General features: G+C 35.2%; 1 long non-coding RNA gene and 2 other non-coding genes across 3 annotated transcripts; all 3 read right to left on the bottom strand.

The window, feature by feature from the left end:
* Window positions 1–11771: 11771 nt before the first annotated feature.
* On the bottom strand, window positions 11772–11852 carry LOC120072395 (small nucleolar RNA snoR53Y). The gene has a single exon (XR_005480456.1). It is a non-coding gene; the product is annotated as a small nucleolar RNA snoR53Y (small nucleolar RNA).
* A 151-nt stretch (window positions 11853–12003) lies between these two features.
* LOC120070688 (uncharacterized) lies at window positions 12004–12789 on the bottom strand. The gene is made up of 2 exons (XR_016527759.1): window positions 12650–12789; window positions 12004–12573 (listed from the first exon to the last, which is right to left on the bottom strand). It is a non-coding gene; the product is annotated as an uncharacterized LOC120070688 (long non-coding RNA).
* On the bottom strand, window positions 12113–12203 carry LOC120072393 (small nucleolar RNA snoR69Y). The gene has a single exon (XR_005480454.1). It is a non-coding gene; the product is annotated as a small nucleolar RNA snoR69Y (small nucleolar RNA).
* Window positions 12790–21684: the final 8895 nt, after the last annotated feature.

The following is a 21684-nucleotide window of genomic DNA, read 5'->3' as shown; positions in this document are numbered from 1 at the left end:
GTTCTTTGATTTACTTTAGGAAATAGTGGCCAAAGCGCCGACTCAAACCTACCACTTTAGGAATTCGTTTGATTTGGGAGCTGAGAACTCAGCTACACAAGATGGAGTTCACTCCCTCCTTGAAGCAGGGGAAAGTAGATAGATTGCTCCCTTAAGGGTTGATCTTGGGGCTTGAACAATGCGGCGCCACACACCTTCTCATGGCTCAAGAGGTGTTCACACATAGTAGAACTATGTTGTATTATTCATTAGAGGGATCAGTGGTACTTAAGGATCAAGATGTAACTACAGGGGCAAAACGATAAATTGGCCCAATTGTACTTACAAGCATCTGTGAAGGATCATCGTATTGATGATTGGTTATATCCGATGGACATAGAAATATATATATAGTAAGAAGAGTTCAGCTGTCGGTATTTAATGGAATGCCTAACAGTTAACGGATGGTGGATATTGTGGCTAAAGAGTTTAGTTAGTTATTCACATACTGTTGGAGCTTTGAGCCATAGGTTCATAAGGTCCGCTTGGTAGCTTGAATACAAGTTGAAAATTAGTTTTTGGGTCAATTTGAAATGTTCAAATTGACAAGAGGGAGTTCGATTATATATGATATTATTGAATTAATTAATTATATATGATATAATTGACTTTATGTATGAGATACTTTAATTTGGAGGAAATTAGATATAAATATGATTTATATCTAGTAGAGGAAAAATATTATGGTTAATGTATGATATTAAACCATAGGTTATGAACATAATGTGATTATATTTATTATTTATTAATTGGACAGTTATGGGATAATTGGTCGGCTTCTCTTTTTTTTTCGTAACGGATGAGTAAGATAAAGAATCGTTTTAAGATGCTTAAATAGCTCACGATGTGTTGCGATTTTAGAGTGTGTCATTTCTTAGTAAATCAGAGCCTATACGATAGTGTTGAACAATCACTTACACCCACACGCGCTACTTACTAAACGATTGTACAGACGATCGCTTAGCTTTTCTTACACGATTGTATATTTTACCTAAACGATCAAACATTTTGTCTATACGATAGACAAGTCTTTCTCCCACTTGCTTGATCGTTGTATACGATCTCTTTTTCTCCTCCCCTCTACCAAATCCGAACAAAGCCCACCCTTTAGATTCTCACTCAGAGAATATTGACGGCTCCGAGTGGTGGTGTCATCCACGTTTCCTTGTGTTCGTGTAGACGATCGGGGTGTTGTTGGACAATTACTTGCTGGTTTAGCAAGAGCGAGAAGTTCGGGAAGAGAGCAAGATTTTAAGTAAAGAAAAGTCATCAATTGGTATGTTCTCTAGGTCTCTTATTTATTGATCCTTTAAGCATGCCAGTAATTTAATGTTGTTAATGCATATCTATATGTTGGAATGTATATGTGGAATTTCTGTTACAATGAATTGGAAACATCCACTTCTGCTCAAAGGTACTCTTGTATAAGAGTTCTAATTTCATTGATACAAAGAATTGCATATACATTTTCAGTGGGTACAACATGTCTACTCTCTGTTTTAATTGTTAAATCGTTTGTGGATCTGTGGATTAATGGAGTTTTCTGGGATGAAACCTTGTTTGTTAAATTCTTTTACATTTCCAGTTAATTGTAAAGGCCCCTATGTTTTTGGGCATAATTAATTACAATCGAGTCTGTAATTTCAAAGTTAGTTTGAGTTTTGAGTCATTCGTGAAGAAGTTCGGAGCAAGGGTTGCTGTTCTTCAAGAAATAAGGCAATCAAGCGTTGGTCAGGTCGTGTAGACGATGGGGCAGACGATCGCTGAGATCGGATGCTCAGGTGTTATTTAACGCGTGCGCGCACTAGACGATCATATAGCTCAGCAAGCCTCATCGCTTAGTTACTAACTATACGGTCGCAGAGTAAATGCGTGGTAAATCGTTTACCTTTCGCATGTTAAGCGATCGTCTAGACGATCAGGCTTCGCGGCCTCGTTGTCGTCTATGCGATCCTTTAGCTTTCGCGCTATCGTCTAGTGTACGCTACACGATCGTTTACTTGCAGATGTTTACTAAACGATGGAGCTTTGCCCGACGGTTCAAGACTCGATTCACTTGTGAACCGGTAAGCCAATCCTTCACAAGTTGTTCGTAATCTCGGTTGGGTCATAAAAATCGTTTTACCCCCGAGACTACATCTTATTCCTTAAGTTCTACTGATCTTCTAATGAACAATTGGTTTAAGGTCCAACCTATAAACCGAACCCCTCTTGGGCCAATGAAAGGGCGGGGCCCCTTATTAAAGACCTGGATTTAGTACTAAAGGGAACAACCTATCTACTATCCCTATAACGAGTAGGAGTGAATTCCATCTTGCACCCTATGTTCCCAGTTATCCACCTGATCTTACCCTTGAAATGGGAGGCTTATTGGGTCAGCGATAATGAGCTGCCCTCAACTATACAGATCTAAGGATAATTTCGAGTGAACAGGAGTTCATATTTAGCTCAAGATTAAGATTAAGTTACCTAGGTCATCAATTAACGAAATAGTTAGTTTTATACATTAAACGACATTTAGAACATAAAAGTGACTATTTCATGGTTCAATCTTATGTAAACTCTTTATATAGGATGCCCCCATTTTCATGTCTCCACATGAACGGTTTAGGATCACATCGTTTGTACTAACTACAAAATGGGCCGCATCCATAGTGTCCCTAGAATAAGGTATCCAACCTTATTCATATACTATAGATCATTTTGGCTATATATATTTGAACTTGATCTACATTTATGTCACTACATAAAGTTCAAACTTAAACTTAATAGCTTCGGAATCTTAGTTTATTGGATTCATGAATATAGAATTTAAATTTACTAAAGATTTTCAATAACTGCTTTATTGAACAAGAATATGATATTACAAACTATGAGTTTTAGGACATAAAATACAAAACTTCATCGATTCCTTCAATTGGTATCAGAGTCAGGTTTTTTGCCCAAATTTTTCCAAATTTTCATAATGATTTTTACAGTTTCATGGTGGGATGCATTCTGTATATGTTCATGTGATGAATGTTTATGAATGTGAATGTTTTACGATTATTGGATGTTTTCGGGATTGGACTGTTTATATCTATTGCTTTCAATTTACAAAATTGGTTTGTAAGGGCCGGTGTTTTGGGCATATCAATTGCGATCGAGTCTGTATTTATTATTAAGTATTCGTGTCTATTCCAGTCAAAATCTGGAGAAGACGAGGCCAAAATCGAAGGAGTTTCGAAGAAGAATGCAACTGTATAGTGCATTTTCTACAGTAGCGTTGCAATGTTGCGGTTGGGCAAACAAAACATTCTATCTGTAGCGTTGCAATGCTAGGTCACAACATTGCGATGCTGTCAGATGAAAAAAAAACAATTCGGTTTGTGCCCGGTTCCTCGGCTAGGTCGTGTTCGCTTCGGTTGGTTCGGGCGATTTGTGGCCAGTTTGGGCACTAGGCGGTTCGGTCCGTGCGGTTCAAGGCCCAGTTCGCTTGTTTTGAATTGGTTGACTGTTAATTTTGTAATAGATAGTTATTTTTTATTGATTCAATTAATATAAGTGTTATATGAATTTAATTAATTGTTTAAGTGTCCAATCCCAGTTCAATAATTATTTTATTAATTATGCATGTGCTGTATGATTTTTTTATTATATATATGTCATATAATATAAAATCCCACCATAGATTATGCATTTAATTTCATGCATCATTTATATTATAAATGTTATAATATATATAATCATATGATTTCGTTTTATAACATGCTCATGCATGATATAACATTGCAATGCATCATTATATTATAAATGTTATAATATATAGTTTTATGTATGTAAGGATGAATGTTATTGATTATTTCATTACCTTATTATATAAGTGTTATATATAGTTAGTAATGAAATGGAATTGCATGAAGCATGTCATTATCTTAGATAATTTGTAATTGTTATAATTTACTAAGTATGTCAATGAATGCAATTGTATGATTTTAAGTTATTTCATTTTTTTTTTATAAAAGTTATAATTAAATGAGATTAGAAATTAAAATCAATAATCCATAATTGCATGCAAACCTTAGGTTCAAATCATTTTTTAAAATAATTTTAAAATATGATTCACATGGACCTAAGATCACTTTTCTATTAAGATTAGAAATTAAGTTTAATTTTTTAATCAATTTAATAGGGAGTTATCAAGCATTCCATGACCCATCCTCATGTAATAAATCACAAACTTTAGTCACTCCAAGGTCCTTATTCACGCACAAGGGTTTTTTGGATCCTTCAGCATCAACCAGGGGTCCTTATCAATGTATATTTTCATTCCTCTACTAATGTTCCATCTATAACCTTTAAAAAATAACTCACAACCCCACAAAATGATTCTCCACGTGAAGTATGTGTTCGGTTGTATGTCTTAAAACTCGATGTTTGTAAAAACATATTCTATTTGTAATAAAAATATTATTGACGTTTATTCAACAAAGCTGTTGTTGAATATGTAAATTGCATTTATAAAGGTACCTTATTCTGGTAACACTATCGAATGCAGCCCACTTCGTAGATGTTACAAATATTGTAAAGTGCTACAAATGAATTGATTCTGATTTGTTCATGTGGAGACATGAGAAGTGGGGGCATCCTATGTAAAGAGTTTGCATAAGATCAGACCAAGAAATCAGTCACTCTTACTTTATAATGTTGTTTACTTTTAAGACTAACTGTTTCAAAACGATGACCTAGGTAACTTAACCTTAATTCTAAGCTAACTAGAACTCCTATTTATTCGGGATTATTGCATAGGTGAGGTTGGCTCAACAGTGCCGACTCTTTTGTTGGGGTTGATGCCCTAAATATCGTAGGGTCCTATAGTTTGTAAACACCTGTATGAACAAATGCTTGTGTTGTAATAATATGAGATATTTTCTTCACCGTTGTCTATGAAATATGAGATATTTTAGTTGCATTAACCACAAACCAATAAACTAAGATTCCTAGTTATCGTTGTAACTTAAGCATGTATGTGGAGACATATAAGTAGATCATGCCTTAAGTGATAACCTAAATGGTCTGTAGTATATGGATATAAGAGGGAAACCTTGTCCTAGTAACACTACAGATACTACCCGCTTTGTAAATGTTACAAGTGTTGTAAAGTGCTACAGATGGCCTGATCTTGATCATTCATGTAAAGATATGCGAGTGAGGGGGGTCCTATACAAAGGAGTTTGTATAAGACCGGACCACAAAATGTTTAGTCCTGTTATATAACGTCACCATGACAGATACTTTCATTTCACTAGGATGGCCATAAGTAACATGACCTTAATCCTGAGTGAGTTGGAAACTTCTGCCTATGAGGGCGGTCCTTTGATTTGCATGGGTGCGAGTGGCCATATTTCCGACTCAAACCTACCACTTTGGGGATTCGTCTGATTGAAGAGCTAGAAACTCAGCTACATAAGATGGAATTCACTCCTTCCCCGAATCAAGGGTAAATAGATATATTGCTCCCTTAAGGGCTGATTCTGAGGCTTGAACGATGTGGCGCCACACACTTTCTCATGTCCCGAGAGGTGTTCACTCATAGTAGGACTATGATGTATTGTTCATTAGAGGAATCAGTGGTACTTAAGGAGTTAGATGTAACTATTGGGGTAAAACGGTAAATTGGTCCAACTGTACTTATGAGCGATCTATGAAGGGTTATTATTGTTGGGATTGGTGTCCTAATTCTCCCGGAGTCTCGTTGTTTGTAATTATACACATTATTTTATGAATAAAATAATTGTTATTTCATTATGGCATTTACTCATATCCAATAAACAAAGCTCCATGGTTATCTTATGTAAACTTAAGCATGTATATAAGATATACAAGTGGATCGTGCCTTAAGTGATAACCTAGATAGATCTGTAATATAAGGATTAAGGTGGGATACCTGATCCTGGTGACATTACGGATACGACCCACTTTGTAAAGGTTTGTAAGTGTTGTAAACTATTATAAATGATAGATCCTGACCATTCATGTGGAGATATGAGAGCAAGAGTGTCTTATACAAAGAGTTTGTATAAGATCAGACCACGAGATGACTAGACTCTGTATATAACACCATTAATACCGAAGACTTACATCTCACCTAAACGACCATAGGTGACATGACCCCAATCCTAAGTGTTTTGGGAATTTCTGCCTTTGAGGGTGGTCCTTTGATTAGTATAGATGAGAGTGGCCAGATTGCCAACTTAACATGCCTACCTTTTTGGGGACTTTTCTGATCTGGGAGCTGGGAACTCACTTACACAAGATTGAATTCACTCTTTCCTCAAAGTAGGGGTAAGTAGAGAGATTGCTCTCTGAAGGGGTGATTCTGGGGCTTGAACATAGTGGTCACGGCTTCTCTTTGGAAGAGAGGATTCAATCATAGTAGGACTATGACTTATGTTCATTAGAGGATTTAGTGGTACTTAAGGAGTTAGATGTAACTACAGGGGCATAACAGTTATTGGCCGAGCTGTACTTACGAGCGACTTGTGAAGGATTGTCACATTGTTGATTAGTTAAGATGAACATGTAATATATCTGTGGTAAGGAGAGTTCAGCTGTCGATCTTTAGTAGAGTGTCTGGCAGTTAACAGATAGTGGATCTCGTGACTAAAGAGTTTAGTTAGTTATTCACATACCGTTGGAGCTTCGAGCTACAGACCCATAAGGTCCCCTTATTAGCTCAATGGATTCAAGTTGAGGATCAGTTCTTGGTGTTGATTTGAAATGTTCAAATTGACAAGAGGTAATTCGATTATATATGATATGATCAGTATAGTATATGAGATACATCAAGTGGAGGATTAATGTAAATGAGATTTACATTAAGTACCATGGAATAGAAAAAGAGCTATGGTTTATATGTTTCATGAGATGAAATATTAAAACTATAGGTTATAAATATAGTACGATAAGTTGGTTATCATTTTTATTTATAATAATATTAATTATTGAATAATTATCTCTTTTTCTCTAATAACTAATTGAGTGGGAGGTTATTAGTGGTTTCATGGTAACCGTGAGATAAAAAGAAAAATGTTTTCCTAATTTTAAAAAGAAGATTTTTTTTTTTTTTGAGATTTTTAATATCATAAAATACTTACAGAAAGTTGTCAAGTAAATAAGATTTAGTAAGCGACAGCTTGGAGTTAGCTAAACGATCGTGGAGTGTTCTTTGGCAATAGACACTCAGCTGAGCAATGAGCTAAACAATCACATAGCTTTTGGTAGACAATCACATAGCTTTTCCTAAACGATTGGGCATCGACCTATACCATAGGTTCTTCCATCTCCCACTTGCTCAGTCGTTTACACGATTGTGGTTTCCTCCTGTTCTCTGCCTCAAACCAAGCCCACATAGAGTCCACACTCTGGATTCTCACACCGAGAATACTAAGGTAACCTTCTTAGTGGTGTCAACTCGACACTGTCGAGGTTCTGTGGAGGTCGTTCGTGGTGTTCGGGGTGTTTGTAACCTTGGCGATCGTTTAGTTCAAGCGTGCGGTTTTCGTGTAGTGTAGCGGTCATGTTGGACGAGTGTTCATGTGTTGCTGTGTTGCTGTGATTGAGTGTTCATGATCAAGAAACTCGAAGATGAATCTACAAAAGTGTGTTGATCCTTGTCCTTAATCTTTTGTATAACATGCTGTAATTTTTGTATTTCGCATAACCATTTGTTTCCATTTGTGATTGTAATTGTAAAGTTCATATAAGATTGTAATTTGGAATGATCCTTCCGCTGCTTATGGAAATCCTCGAGTCCGATTTCCTTCAATTGTACTGTTGATTGGTTATATCCAATGGATACAGAAATATGTCTGTAGTGAGAAGAGTGCAGCTGGCGGTATTTAGTGGAGTGCCCGGCAGTTAACGGATGGTGGATTTCGTGATTAAAGAGTTTAGTCAGTTATTCACGTACTTTTGGAGCTTCAATCTATAGGTTCGTAAGGTCCCCTTGATAGCTCAATAGATTCAAGTCAAGAATCAGTTTTTGGGTTAGTTTGAAGTGTTCAAATTAACAAGAGAGAATTTGATTATATATGATATAATTAAATTGGTTCAATTATATGTGATATAATTGATTGATGTATTAGATACATTGATTGGAGGAATTTGGTATAAATATAATTTATATTGGATAAAGGAGAAAAGAACTGTGGTTTAAATATTACATATGATGTGATATTAAAACTATAGGTTATAAATATAATATGATAAGTTGGTTATTATATTTATTTATAATAATAAAACAATTATATGATAATTGTGGGTGGTTATATAGTTTCTCCTTTAACCGTGCATGAAGTGGGAGGTTATGTTCAGTTTTTGATAACTGTAGAATAAAATGAAAAGTATTTTCATTTTTCAAAGAGATCGCCTCATTTAGTGCATTACTAATCGTTTACTCACGAGAGACTACACAATAGTCCTCTAGTGAGAGACTAAACGATCGTGTAAAGCGAGAGACTAAACAACAACGAGAGATTTATTAAATGATCATGTGCTAGCGAGATTTACTAAACGATCGTGTAGAGCGAGATTTATTAAGCGATTGGCTAGGCGATTCTCACGAGAGCGAGATTTACTAAATGATTAAGTACTCTCAGTCTATGCGATAGACAGAACCTTCTCCCACTTACTTGATCGTGTAGTTCGATCGTTTGTTCCTCCTTTCCTCTACCAAATTCACACAAAGCCCACACCTTTTGGATTCTCACTCCGAGAATACCAAGGTTGTCGAGTGGTAGTGTCGAGGGGTTGTTGTTCGTGGATCAGACTGTTCGTGTTGGTTAGTCGATTGTAGCGACAACGAGAGGTTGTTGTTCAATTTCTCACGAGAGCAAGAGATTGTTGTGCAATTGTTCACGAGAGAGAAATGTTCTTCAAAGGTATGTCTCTCATTCCTTCTGTAATTTTGTTTAAGATGCATAATTGTTCTTGTATGTTTGTGAATGTGTTTAATTCTTTCAGCTTGGAAAGATCTTGCTTCCACTCATAAGTTGAGGCATTTCAGGGGTAAGACCAGATAGATAGCTGGGGGGACTTAGGGTGCAAGGTGGAGAGGGTAGGCCCTACCCTCTCGTTGGTTTGAGAGGGACACAGATGATTGGATCTCAAACCAATTGTTTATTAACTTAAGAAACAAATAGGGAATGGGGTAAAACAACTAGTGACCCAGCAAGTGCAACTATTGGACTTTGGTGAAGTGACCTGGTAGTTAACGAATGGTGTTTAATTAGGTTAAAAGAGTTTAATCGGTTAATTTTGGATCGTTGAAACCCATGATCTGGTCCATTAGGTCCCCTATTAGCTCACAAACAAAATAAACCTTAAAATATTGTGATGAGTAAATTTGAAACATTTTCAAATTTAAATTAAAGGAATTAGTAATTGATATAATATTTAAATATGATTCAAATATTAATTTTATGAATAGAGATTCATGGTAATGGAATTGATGTTTAATTAATTTAATATTTGATATTAAATTAATAAAATTAATTAAATTGTTTAATTATATAAATCAATTAAATTTAAAATTGAAATTTTAGATTTTGTGAAAATTCAAATTTAGATAATCAATTTAATTTAATTTTTAAAAAATTAGATTAAAATTGAATTTTATTGAAAACTCAAATAATTGATTTTTAAATTAATTTTAAAGATTTAATTTTTGAGAATTTGGAAAATTTCAAATTCAATTTAATTAAAATTGAATTTAATTGTAAAAATGGAAGGAAAAGAAAAACAAAACCATTTAGTGGATTTTTCCAACTTTTTTCAATAATTTTAATTTAGTAGAGAAGATCTTCTGATGGTCTACACTTAGTAGCTGAGTAGATTGTAACTGAATTCGTGAATTGAAGAGTCTGCGAATGTATTTTTGAAACCTATTCATATTGTATATTGTATGAGCATGCTTGATTTGAAGTTAAAATTGATGAATTGGCTTAAAAAAAATTCAAATTAACCCAACCCAACTCAACTCAAATTGTATATATAATGATAAAAAGAATATATATATTTCTCTTTGTTTAATAAAATTTCACTATTTTGAATTGATGAATTAATTTACTTTTAATATATATTTTTTAAAATTATTATGATATTTGTCTTTGTTTAAATTTTGTGATAAATATCATAGATATTTGATATTTAACATTTGAATCTGATGAGATTTTAATTATTAGTTGTGTGTTTAGATAATCCAACCCAAAATTTTGAGGTTAATCTAAAAAACAACCTCAACCACCCCTAGCTGTTGCCTTGTGTTTCCCTCAACCATACCCCTAATCTTTTCTCCTCCCCTCCTTCATTTGTTTCATCACATTCCTAAATCACATGGCCAAGTTTACCACACACGTAACAAAAATCAGGGGAGTTCTTCATAGGTTGTAGGGATCCAAGTCTTTTCAGCCTCGGTTCCAAGCTTTACGTTTGTTCCCCGTTTAAGCGATTGTTGCACGACGACTTTCACCTTCACTCGGTTTCCATTCCGGTTTGCCCATATTCATCAATGTCAACATCTGCAAACACACCTTTAGAGTTTGCGTCAGACACATCGTACTTCCTACAAAAGCAAACGAGAGATAAGTGCTGAAAGTGAATTCGAAAGGAATATAAATGAATTTGATTTCCGCAATTGTGCTCCTTCCATCGGTGAAGGCATTATCGAAGCTCCATGTCCCCGGTTAATGGTTCTGTTTTTGTCCTTCCTGTAGTTGAATTTACACAAAAATAGATTTCTTCCAGGCATTTACAAACTGCTTAGCAATCTAAAACAGATCTGACAAGCTTAACGCAGAGAGAAGAAAATAAAAAGTTGAAGGTTCATCAAATGTGAGGACAGTGCGGAACTCCGTTTTCAGAAATCCAATAAACCAACCGATTCACATTTCAAAATCGGTTTTCAAGCTGGTTAAATGTCGAACATTTCCTGCCAGCCTTTTTGATCCTTGCCCTGGCTGTCTCAGTAAACCTCAGAGCTGCTACTTTCAATGCTGGGACTTCATAGACATGAATATCATCGTAATAGTCCCAACAGCGATGGCAATCTACTTTCCTATCATATCACACACAAATGTACAAAGTTTCAAATATATCATATATGCACAACCATACAAAAAAAAAACCAAAATAAAATTAGAATACTACACAATTTAACCAACCTTTCCTTTCATGAACTGGATAAGCCTAGAAAGCGAAAGTGGAGGCTTGTTAACCTTGCTCATAAATAAGCACTTGAGAATCACAACATTGTAAGTGTGTAAGCAGGCAAACAGAACGACTTTATTCAAGTAAATGCACGTGCAATAAGCTTCTACTCCCAGCATGACCAGTTTAACTGACATATACACGAAGTTCATAACCAAATTGCACACAAACAGAAAAAAATTAGAAGATTCCGGGATAGAGTGAAAACTAAAAAGCATAAAATTTAAGGTCTCATTTGATAACTATTTCGTTTTTAGCTTTTTGTTCTTAAGAAATAGTCCTATAGACACTGGTACCTCCACCTCCAGAATATGACTATTCCAAATCATTGTAAGAAATGGAAAAAGCATAAGCTTAATTTTCAAAAACAAAAAAACCAAAAGGTCACCAAATGGGACCTAAGTTTTAGAAGTCGGAAGATGCATAACCACCTTGCTCTAAAGCAAGACATGCCAATGAGCACAAAAACTTGAAATCTTGGAGCCAGTTCCCTCAGAAAAATTAAAGAAAAGTTTAATCACAAAATGATCAGCATTAGCATGGTCAGGTTAACAATCACTGGGAACATTTTTTCCGTCCAAACACATGAAAAAAAAAAAAAGCCAAGTATAGCTTATGCTTATCGGTGTATGTCTGTATTCCCTATCCAAAAAGGGGATATAATGTAGGTAACACAGCATTTTATATATCTTCAAAAACTAGAAGGAGAAGAGCAAATGCAGTTAACGAGTGAACTAACAATTGGGTGCACAGTAACCAATTCGAAGTAAATTCAATAATTTACATCAGCAGTAGAAGACAATCCAGAAAAGACTCTAAAGCTGGACTTTAAGCTCAGATATTTAATGAATAAGACTATTCCCCGACCTACAAAAGATCTCATCGAGCTGGGATTATTAAACATCATCAAAGCAAAAAGACCAGCCATCAAGACCAATTCATTGGAGAAAAAATAGGCATTTACAAACTGCTTAGCAATTTAAAACAGATCTGACAAGCGCAACGCAGAGAGAAGAAAATAAAAAGTTGAAGGTTCATCAAATGTGAGGACGGTGCGGAACTCCGTTTTCAGAAATCCAATAAACCAACCGATTGACATTTCAAAATCGGTTTTCAACCCTTAAACATTCGAGCATATTTAAGCACCAATAGATCAAACAAAACTGAATTTGAAAGAGAAATCTCGGTTAATAAGTAACTTGACGAGTAAGTTTAGGTAGATATCATCTGATTTGGGTGCAGTCTCTTGGTCTTCTTACTCTTTCCTCCTGCAACGAGATCGATCCCCTAATCACCGGAAGAAGTTAAATCCAAAGAAAAAACAAAATCGATAAGCTGGAGAGAGAAGAGAGTTAGAAGGTACCATTGCAACGCTCTCCAAGCTTAGCAGCCGCCGCCGGTGTGAAGGAAAGATGAGGGTGAAAGTCAGGGTTAAACCTCTTTATAGTGTTGGATGGCTCCTTTTCCATTCTGTGGGTTGGATCGGCCCGGCGAAAATGATTCGACAACGGCCCAAATTTTTAAATTTAAGAAAATTGTGATGATGTACCTATAAAAATGCTAAATTACAAATTTGGTCCATATCATTTTAAAAAAATTAGCATTTATTATCTCTAATTTATAAATAGAGTTTAGTCTATATGGTTTAATAAAATCTTCATGCAACATTCCATGAGATGAACTAGTCTTCATGAAAATTAATGCATGCGATCAACTTTGCGATGGTCTAGGATCAATGCATGCAATCGATTCCTGCAATTACTACAAAAATAGACATTTTGAAGCATAATAACGCATGATATAGGGTTAACAAGGATTTTTAGTGCTGGTCGACACAAGCTCACTTTTCCCCATGAATTCTTAGTATTATCAACACATATTCTACTCATCAGCCCTCATAATTCTAAGTAAAAGGCTACAATAGCATGTATTTCTACAAACTATCACACTCCCAAATTTAGAATCTTGCTTGTCCTCAAGCATGTCTCATACTAAGGAAATTCAAAACTTGCCCTCTGACTCTTCCTTTGCGTTGACCAACTTCTTAAAATATAATTCATTTGCACCTCTAAACTTGGTAGCAGCACTCTCCTCAAACTTAGCCACTTCTTTTAAAAAATATTTTCTAAGTTCAATTATGGCAAGCCTTCGCTCAAAAACTTTTTACTCATCGCAGACAACTTTGCTCTTAGATTTTTTTTTTTTACATGCAATCATTTAATACGATTCAAAGTTTTATGATTCATTATTAGATTGATGCGTTGAACCTGATTATACTCTTTGTTTTGGCTTACCCCCACGAGTGTCATGCGGGCATCCAACTTCGGTTGCATTTCATATTCAACTCAACTCTTGTCTTAGCTAATTTTAGCTTGTGCCAGACAGAGGAGTTGTTATTATGTGTTGATTCTGGTCATCTACTTTCGTGTTGGTTTACCTATATGGGTGTCATGCAAAATATCCAACTACAGGTAAGTGTCTTTCACAACTTTAACTCTTATCAGCTTGGGTTTCCCCTTTCCGCTGATAGTGGAGTTTTTTTAATAATCATCGCAATGTTTAAAATGGACGCATTTACCCGGGCCACTGCCACCCCCACCCCCAAATTTAGAGAGTGGTAGGGTCCTTGCCAAGAAGCTAAAAACAAACTTGTTTAGAAATGCGATAAAAGATGTTTGAGCAGAGATTTACATATAATAAAAGTTAAGACTATCAAACTTTGAAGAAGTTACTAAAGCGAGGTGAGCCATGCGATGTTTAGTTAGTGGAAGTAGTGAATTTACATAAGTATCATCATGGATGCTAATCTATCAATGCAAAAGAAAGCAAGCAGACAAAAGAGAATTTCAAAAGGATAACGCATAAAAGATTACAAGAAAAGAAACATACAAGCATAATATCAATTGCATTAATACTTAGAACTCATACAGAGGAAATAGCCATGCGTTGAATGATGGAGAGAAGTCTTCTTTCGAAACAACGCACTAAGAGGAAATTATCATCGCACTCACAAGGAGCGAACACACACCACATTCAAGAAAGCAGCCACAAATCCAAAACGAAAATCAAATAAATAAACGAGAAAAGCAGAGTAAAGATAAAGTAGAAGACGTCCCTAGAGGAATTAGAGTGAAGTTACCATGAGGACTCTTTCATGCATGAGATTAAACTCGACTGCTTAGGTAAACGAACTCGTTGTCCTGACCATCAGAGCTTTCAGCATTCGTTGGTCGCATGGTGGTTCCTAAGACTGCTTCCAGCTCGTGCGACAGATAGCCTTTCGATCTCAAAGTCAATATCAAATTCAGGTGTAACACCTTCACTCAAACATCATTTGCAACTTGGTCGCACAAGCCACAATACGCCTAAGATCAAAAGAGGTGCCTGCGAAAACACAAAACTTAACAAACTATTAGCTGCCAAGTTCCCGATAACGACGCCAAAAACTTGGTGAGAGAGAACATGCACTCTTCTTTTGACATGTGTTAATTTTTATGCGTTGATGGTCAGGCGTTGGACTAAAGAGTATGCAATATGCGTTAATTGTGTATGCGATGACCATGTGTTCCTGTCACAAGTTTTCTTACTCTCTTGCCAAGTATAATGAGAACGCAAGTTTCTCAGGATGATTAGGGGTCGAACACAGGGACTTGTAACTAAATGATGTTTGTGAAGTAATTCATTTGAAACGATGAATAAATGTAAAAAGAAATAATTTAATGGATTATACGCTACTCCTCCTCCTAGCTAAACAGATTGAGCAATGGAAGTTTGGCCATGAGAATTAGTAGAGATGCGACAACTTTTAACGCGTAATAAGGTAAATGAAGAAATAGAATTGTGGAGGGATTAAATTCACCACATCATTATGCTTGGTTGCTAGAGTAATCCTAGCTCGCCACACTAACGCATCGCACACCTCTCAGTGATCAGCCACATGCTTATATCTTTATAATGCATGGTTGCGTTGAATATAAGATCATTCGTATCTCTAGGAACACTTCTTACTTTGCTTAGTGTGTTTCACTACTTACCCTCTTGGGCAGTTGGTTGTACCTAAGCTCATAGACAAGCATTGCGATAGCCTCACACCAAAAGAGGATTAACTCAATATACTCGTGCAACGCACATCTCTCAGTGGTTTGCTACATGTGTCATATCTCTAGGCCGCATGATTGAGTATGTGACTGTTGCATTGATTACAAGATGTATTAAAGTCTTAAACCAAAATATAATACAATACAGAGGTAAGAGAAGAGGTGGAAGGCTAGATGTAGGCAATCTCTTGCTTGTTGGGATTGGTGTCCTAATTCTCCTAGAGTCTCGTTGTTTGTAATGATACACATTGTTTTATGAATAAAATAACTGTTATTTCATTCTGGAATTTACTCATATCCAAGAAACAAAGCTCCATGGTTATCTTATGTAAACTTAAACATGTATATGTGATATACAAGTGATCATGTCTTAAGTGATAACCTCGATAGGTCTGTAGTATAAGGATTAAGATGGGATACCTGATCTTGGTGACACTACGGATATGACCAAATTGCCAATTCAACATGCCCACCTTTTTGGAGACTTGTCTGATTTGGGAGTTGGGAACTCAATACACAAGATGGAATTCACTCCTTCCCCGAAGTAGGGGTAAGTAGATAGATTGCTCTCTTAAGGGTTGTTTCCGGGGCTTGAACATAGTGGCCACAACTTCTCTTTGGAAGAGAGGACTCAGTCATAGTAGGACTATGACTTATGTTTATTAGAGAATTCAGTGGTACTTAAAGAGTTAGATGTAACTACAGTGGCACAACGGTTATTGGCCGAGTTGTACTTACGAGTGATCTGTGAAGGGTTATCGCACTGCTGATTGGTTAAGATGGATACATAATATATTTGTAGTTAGGAGAGTTCAACTGTCGATCTTTAGTGGAGTACCTGGCAGTTAACGGATGGTGGATCCCGTAACTAAAAAGTTTAGTCAATTATTTGTGTATCATTGGAACTTCGAGCTACAGGTCCATAAGGTCCCCTGGGTAGCTCAATGGATTCAATTTGAGGATTAGTTCTTGGTGTTTATTTGAAATGTTCAAATTGACAAGAGGCAATTCGATTATATATGATATGATCGGTATGATGTATGAGATATATCTAGTGGAGGATTAATATAAATGAGATTTACATTAAGTGTCATGGAATAGAAAAAGAGCTATAGTTTATATGTTTCATGAGATGAAATATTAAAACTATAGGTTATAATTATAGTATGATAAGTTGGTTATCATTTATATTTATAATAATATTAATTATTGGATAATTATCTCTTTTTCTCTAATAACCAATTGAGTGGAAGGTTATTGGTGGTTTCATGGTAACCGTGAGATAAAAGGAAAAATGTTTTCCTAGTTTTTATAATGAAGAAATTTGTAAATTTGAGATTTCCAATCTCGGAAAATACTCACGAAGAGTTGTCAAGTAAATTAGATTTACTAAGCGACAACTTGGAGTTAGCTAAACGATCGTGGGGTGTTAGTAGGTGATAGACACTCAGCTAAGCAATTAGCTAAACGATCGCATAGCTTTTCCTAGACGATCGCTTAGCTAAATGGTCATGGCATCGACCTATACGATAGGTTCTTCCATCGCCTACTTGCTCAATCGTTTACACAATTGTGTTTCCTCCATTTTTTTGCCTCAAACCAAGTTCACACAGAGCCCACCCTCTGGATTCTCACATCAAGAATATCAAGGTAGCCTTCTTGGTGGTTTCATACTCAACTCGACATTGTCGAGGTTCTATGAAAGTCGTTCATGGTGTTCGGGGTGTTCGTGACCTTGGCAATCGCTTAGTTCAAGGGCACAGTGTTCGTGCAGTGGTCGCGTTGGACGAGTGTTCGTGTGTTGCTGTGTTGCTTTGATCGAGCGTTCGTGATCAAGGAGCTTGAAGATGATTCTGCAAAAGTGTGTTACTCTTGTCCTTGACAACATGCTGGAATTTCAGTATTTTCGCATAACCGTATGTTTCTTTTTATGATTGTAATTGTCAAGTTCATATACGATTATAATTTGGAATGATCTTTTCGCTGCTCATGGAAATCCTCATGTTCGATTTCCTTCATTGCTTTCATCCGAAGTGCGTTAAGGTTGTTGGTGGTGTCATGGATGGGTGGTGGAAGTGAAGAACTCTCAAAGAATGTCTTGCTCATGCTCTCATCTGTGATCACAAGAATCTGCCTAAGGCAGAAACTCAGATGGTTTGAAGTTGGGCTTAAGGCTCTATTTATAGAGCTCAAATGCTGACAGCATTGGTAATCCCACTCTGAATTATTGCCACTTTTGACATGGTAGGTGAAATGTCAGCATCACCTTATCTTGTTGATACCCCCAAGGTATGCATTCATACTCGTTTCTCTTGAAGTATCAACGCATTCCACCCACATTGCGATCAACCTTCTATCACAATTATTACTCTTTAGCTGCAACATTCCATGAGATGAACTAGTCTTCATGAAAATTAATGCATGCGATCAACTTTGTGATGGTCTAGGATCAATGCATGCAATCGATTCCTGCAATTGCTACAAAAATAGACATTTTGAAGCATAATAACGCATGATATAGGGTTAACAAGGATTTTTAGTGCTGGTCGACATAAGCTCACTTTTCCACATGAATTCTTAGTATTATCAACGCATATTCTACTCATCAGCCCTCATAATTCTAAGTAAAAGGCTACAACAGCTTGTATTTCTATAAGTTATCATCAAGCATGTTAGTTTAGGCCAGGCCTAAGCTAGCTCCTTTTTCTTAGGCCCATGTTTGTCCTTAGTTGCCACTTTTAGCCTATATCATGCTTCTTATTGATCTTGTTGTTCCTATTTGTGCTAGATATCAATTACACCATTCGATCAAAAATCACCCATAACATTAGCTCCACCCTTTAAGTTTCAAGGTTTTCTATTTGTACTTATAAGTTAAACATGAAAGGAATTGAATCCCTGCGAAAGCATGTGATCACATTTTTTGATTTTTTGAACAAATTAAAAATACAAATATATAAGAAAATGTTAAGCAACATACCTTTGTTGATCCACAAATACAGTTAAATTTTCTCCTGGAGCCGATAGTCTTCTCTTTGTAATCTTCCTTTCCACGTGATCTTCTATGCTATGACTCCGGCAAGGATCTATCTTGTAGGAATCGCTCTTGAAAGATGATAGGGAAGAAGAATTTTTAGAGAGCCCTTCTCTAAAATTTGGGAGAGTTTTCTTGGGAGAGAAACCTTTGCAGAATGACTGTAAAGATGTGTGTTCCATGAGGTCTCCCTAGGGCTCTATTTATTAATCTCTATTAGGTCACTTCTAATCCTATTAGGAGAATCCCTCTGCATATATTTTAAATTAAATATTCAATAATATCTAATAAAAAATATCTTTCCATTTAATATCTCATATTAAAATATTTAAAATATTTAAATCATATTTAAATGTTTATCTTCTGCAGGTTCTCTTTAATTTGAATCATATTCAAATAAATTAATTTGATTCTCCCAATACCTTTTTAATTATAATCTTATTCAAATTAAATAATTTATTTATCTATATGGACTCATCAAAATAAATAATTAATTATTTAAATCATATTCAAATAAACTAATTCTCTATAGCATAAAGTTATAATTTGAATCTCATTCAAATAAACTTTATAATAAATCATGTTTTAATTGCATCCAATATAATTGATATTTTTTCTCATAAATCTGAACATTTCAAATTTTCTTTCAATAGATTTGATCCTTGTTGATCCCTGAAGAGCTAGCAAGGGGACCTTATTAAGGTTGGCAATGGGGTTGGGGCAGGGAGGGACAAGAGGGGATTCCCCTCTGGGGAAATGGGTCCCCGTTGGGACCCATCTCTAGTTTTTCTTTTGTAGTATATATAATTATATAAATATTTGTAAATTTAATGTGTGTGTATATATACATATATTAAATAAATAAATAATTGATCGGGGTTGGGGACAGGGATGGGGTGGGTATACCTTCTGTCCCCACCCTGTCCTCGATTGAGGACCCGGTTGTAATCCCCAGTTTGACCTCCATCCCTGGTCAAACGGGAGATTCCTCGCTCCAATCGGAGCGGGGACCCGCAGAGATTTTTGCCAACCCTATACCTTATAGACTTACAGATTATAAGCTCCAATGATCTAAGATTAATTAATTAAACTTTTTAATTAAATTAACCTTCATTCATTAACTACGGGGCAAACTACTTTAGACCCATAGTTGAACTTTTATGCACTGTAGGACAAGTTCTATTCATGGTTATAATCAGTATAAGCAAGTTGATCCTTCACGAGTAGTTCATAATTACAATTGGGTCAAGCTATCTGTTTTGAAGAGATTGGATCCTGTAGTAGAAGCGTATGATTTTTTTTTTTAAATTTTGGGAAGATGAAATTACAAAAAAAAATAAAAATTAAAACACACATCAACATGCTATGATTAATTTAAAGTTAAGCATACAATTGAGTTGAAGAACCTGTTACCTTTGAAGAACCATTTTTTCCAACAAATATATCTCATGAATAGTGACACCTCTATAGCTTTTTTGTGAATATCTTGTGAGAGAGATGAATTGGGAGTTGGGTGGGAGAAGTAAAAAAAAAATAATCTTTGCAATAACAAACCCTTTAAAAAAAAACTTTCCACTCCCTTAATACGTAAAGCGGAAGAATAAGTTTCACTTCCTTTATTTAATTAAATTAGAACAAGTTAATTTAATTTAAATAATTATTAATTAAAATGAAATAACATTCATTTAATTAAATTAAACAGTTAATATTTGAATCATATTGAATATGTTAAATCTCCATTTATTATATAGTTTAATTTTGAATGTTATTCAAATTAACTTTATATTATAATGTATCTAAATACATTATATTAATTGTATCATATACAATTAATGTTATTCCCTTAAATAATTTGAACAATTCAAATTCTTTCAAAGCTGTTGGTCCTTGTTTACCCATTGTAAGTTAGTAGGGGAGCTAATGGACCTACAGATTAGACGCTCCAATGATTCAACATTAACTAATTAAACTCTTTAATTATGTTAATGAAAATTCATTAACTATATGTCACTCCACTAAAGACCCCGACTCCATACTTCACATTGTAGAATATTTTTGGGTCCATGGATTTAACCAATACAGTAAATAATCCTTCACGAGCACTTCCTAATTACACTTGGGTTAAATTAATGTTTAACTCCTGTAATTACCTCTAACTCCGTAAATACCATTGATCCCTTTAATGAACAATCTATTTATAGTCCTACCATAAACCAAGCCCCTCTTAGACTAGTGAGAGGGCAAGTACGCTTTGTTCAAGACCCGAAATCAGTACTTAAAGGAACTATCCTCTACTTACCCTAAAGGCGAGGAATGAGTGAATTCCATCTTGTGTAGCTATGTTTCCAGCTCCTTACTCGGACAAATTTCCAAAATCTTAGGCTTATTGAGTCGATGACTTGGGCCACTCTCACCCATACAAATCAAAGACTGTCCTCATAGATATAAATCCATAACTCAATATTAAGAATGGGTTACATAGTTATCCTATAAAATATAATCTCTTTAATTAACAACGTTAGAATGAGAGATTAAGTATTTTATGGTCCAATCTTATACAAACTCATTGTATAGGATACCCCACTCGTATGTCTTTGTATGAACGATTTGGATTGAATTGTTTATAACACTTATAACATTTGTAATAATTACAAGTGGGTTGTATCCATAGTACTACCAAGATAAGGCACCCAACCTTAATCCATATACTATAGATCCTTTAGGTTATTACTTGAAATACTATCCACCTATATGCGCTACATACTATTCAAGTCTCATTAAATAACCTTGAATTTTTTCCATAATGGATAAATAATTATTTCATGTTTAAAATAATCAATTACTGTATCAAATAACTAATTAACTACGAGGTTTTAGGGTATAAATCCCAACAATCTCTCACTTGCAGCAAAGCCGATAAGCCAATAAGTGAGACATGTAACCTAGGGCATACTTTATACTTAATATGTTCTCCCACTTTTTTTAGTGCATAAGGGACATGTCTTGTACTCCTAGACATTCTAGATGACCCTTCCAAATTTTAGTCAAGAGAAAATCAAGAGGCATGTCATAAAATCATCTTGGTCATTACCATGACGATTTCTCTCATTGTACCTTTGCTCTAGATTCTGGTATTACCAGTATCCTTAATATTAGTCTTACACCACTATATAAAGTGTGATAGACTAAATTATATATGAAACAATTTTTAGATGTTTAAGGATATTTATGACTACGCAAATTATTGTTTCATAACCAAAACAATTG

The sequence above is a fragment of the Benincasa hispida genome, chromosome 2, assembly GCF_027475165.1.
Source record: "Benincasa hispida cultivar pf3 chromosome 2, pf3_genome.v1.1, whole genome shotgun sequence".
Lineage (NCBI taxonomy): Eukaryota > Viridiplantae > Streptophyta > Magnoliopsida > Cucurbitales > Cucurbitaceae > Benincasa > Benincasa hispida.
This window is presented reverse-complemented; position numbering and strand designations above follow the sequence as displayed.